The following is a 3,158-nucleotide window of genomic DNA, read 5'->3' on the forward strand; positions in this document are numbered from 1 at the left end:
TTTTTTATGTTTCCTTCTTATTAGTATCAATTTTGTATTAAAGAATAATTTTATAAAGGAAAGAAACATATATGGACATATTTTGCATATAATTATATATAATTATATGTGGAACTTTTTTTCCCGTGTATTTAGCAGCAACAGACGTTAAATTGATGCAACACTTGTCGTACTCATAGTGCCGGCAAGATAGTCGACAAGTGGTCGAGATGTCAAACTGTCTCGCCGTCTCCTTTATTACGAGCAAAGGGAGAAGCAATTCGCAGTGCACGGAGGACTCTTAAATTTTTACGATCGTCTCGCCCGCTACAGTACTTAAATGAGATTCCTCGCAGGTCTTCTTCTAACTTGGGCCGCAAATAGAGATTCTCAAGCCAAAAGTGTGTTTTAAGTGTCGAAGTATTAGCAATAAAGAGAATTGAACAGCCGTATACTGTTATATTCAATTGATTAACGACGCGTTCAATTGTATGTAATACTCGTCTATATCAATCAAAATAGAATTTTGTTTCTTTGTTCGTCGTAAGACAAAAGTCCAATTGTAATAGATCAGTAATCAAGGTAACATTTAAATAAAAGATAATTATAAATAACATGAAAATTTCAATTCATTATACTTTGCTGTTTTAAAGATAAATTAGATTATGATATACATAAATAAAGCTTAATTGTATCTATAATTTCCAAATAAACAGTTATAATTTTTATAAACATTTCGAACTTTAAATTTTGTTTCTGAACATTGAAAGTTTAACATCACGACAGAATTCTGCAGATCGTTTCAGGGATCAGCCGTCATTCACAATGGCAATCTGTGTATCCATTTGTCATAGAACCTAAATTTTACAATGGACAAAGTTCATATTGATTGCAATTGAAATCATCGCGAGATGCGCGAGATCGCGCAGGCATGACTTGCGCGCTCGAATCCTTAAAGTTCCATTCATTCGAGAAATTAATGGCGCGGCACAGTGTAATTGTCGAATGCTTCGCTTTTCGCTCGATTTCCGTCCCTTCGTCGCAATCGCGACGTGTTTGCTTCGCGTCCCGTAAACTTCAATTGCATATACAGTGCTTCCAATACGACGCAGTTATTTTCTTCGTTTCTCTTTCTCCCTTCCTCCCTCTCACTCTTTCTTCGAGTTAAAAATATTGCGTGTATTGAGCTAGGAACAAAATATCGAGATGCTCCGTAAAAAGCTACATTTTTACATCTCAACTTCTTCGCGCATTTCATTAATCTCATTTACCGGGTCGAGCTATTAAAATTATGTTACATTTATATCTCGACGTTGATATTAATATTATGTAATTTCACGCAATTTCTAATAGCGCACGCTAATAATAGATTAGTGAATTGTTTGAGAAACCTGTTGCTTTATACATGTCCCTAGCTGTTTCAATTTACTTTACCTTAAGTTCTTAAAGCAAATTCGAGAGAGAGAGAGAGAGAGAGAGAGAGAGAGAGAGAGAGAGCAATTACTTTCAAGCAATTGGTGTGACATGTACATAAAATGCAAGAACGAGATAAAAGCTTGCGCTCGACAGGTCACCCTATATACATCTCAACTCAAACGTCATTAAACATTGCCGTAGGAACTGCTCTTGTAGGATGAAGTAAACAGACCGTTTCCTCATTAAATTCCGAATACACAATTCTCATACGATTTCTCGTAAGAGTTTAAGGCACGTTAAGTCGAGCGAATTAAGAGTGATTTACCGGCTTTCGTTAATTCTTCTGAAAGTGCTCGCTGGCTTCCACTTTTGCAATAATGTTTTAAACATAACGAGATTTGAAATCTCTTCCCGCGTTTTTCTATATAAAAATATATGTCGGTATTATTTCACTATCAAGTCAGCAAAATGTTACGCAATAAAACAATTATAAAAATTCTTGGCTAAAGTTAAAATTAAATTTAATAAAATTTAATAGTGTTCAACTAACAATAATATAAAAATAATACTATAAAATACTATAAAAATAGAATTTATCTCTTAATTTAAGTATAGAAATGTTTTACAGTAGAGAAATGTTTACAATACTTGATATTACTGCACAATAATTTAATATTAGCAATATTATATCAATCATATTTTCTTAATATATAATTAATAAATTAATTATATTTATATCACTTTGTTATATGTATACTACGTCATACTACTATAAATATTTCTGATTAATACTATTTAAAAATATGAACCTTCAAATCTTTTAATTTTTCCTTTCTAGATATTTCTATTTGAAATTATAACAAACATGTAACACTTTCAAACAATGTGATGAGCAAACGCCAACATGGTACAAAGCGGATTTTAATGCTTAATAATATTTTTATATGAATCTTACAATTCTCAGTTCAAGCAAACTGCGCGCCGCATAATCATCAGTCTTTAAAACGCAGCTCCAAACTGCAGAATAGTATGTGACATTACAATTAAATTGTCGAAGCAATTTAATCATTCGATGCTCTTAAGCATTTATTTAAATCCTGTGAAAATAACTTTCAATACTGACCGTGCAATTTATTTAATGTAATTAGGCTACTATGCTCTTGCGTACGCGTTATTCTTTTAGGTTTCATTCGTTAGCGTGTGAAACGAAATACACAAGAACTACTGTATATGTAACCCCATGGCATGGAAATAAAAAGCGTAACTTGAAACTATTGACGGTCGCACTTTCTCATTTTATAATTAAATTAAGAGGAAATTTGAAACTATTATTATTATAGAATAATTAAAATTGCATTATGGTTTATAATTTTTGCCTAGCAAAACAGCACATTTGTTTGCTCCGTGAATGAAATTTATCCATAAAGCACACACATTAATCAAGACCCATAATTCGTTTTTAAAAGATTATCAGCCAGAAATAAAATGAAACCTTAACGATAAAAAGTAATTTATAAAGTCCAACTATTATAAATTTACATGTTAAAACGGACTGTACTTGTGCAAAACATATGCTATTAAAACAATTTTAGACAAACTTTGCAAATAAATTTTTTTTGAAATTATTTTTACGAATTTAATGAAGAATCAATACACGAGAGTCTAAAGCTCGGATATATACGCGCGATAAAATTTAAGTTACGAAGGTTTTTTTTTCTTTTTCCCACCTTTGTGTACTTGCACACAATAGACTTCTTTCTCTG

Source organism: Wasmannia auropunctata, unplaced genomic scaffold (assembly GCF_000956235.1).
Source record: "Wasmannia auropunctata unplaced genomic scaffold, wasmannia.A_1.0 LD334333.1, whole genome shotgun sequence".
Lineage (NCBI taxonomy): Eukaryota > Metazoa > Arthropoda > Insecta > Hymenoptera > Formicidae > Wasmannia > Wasmannia auropunctata.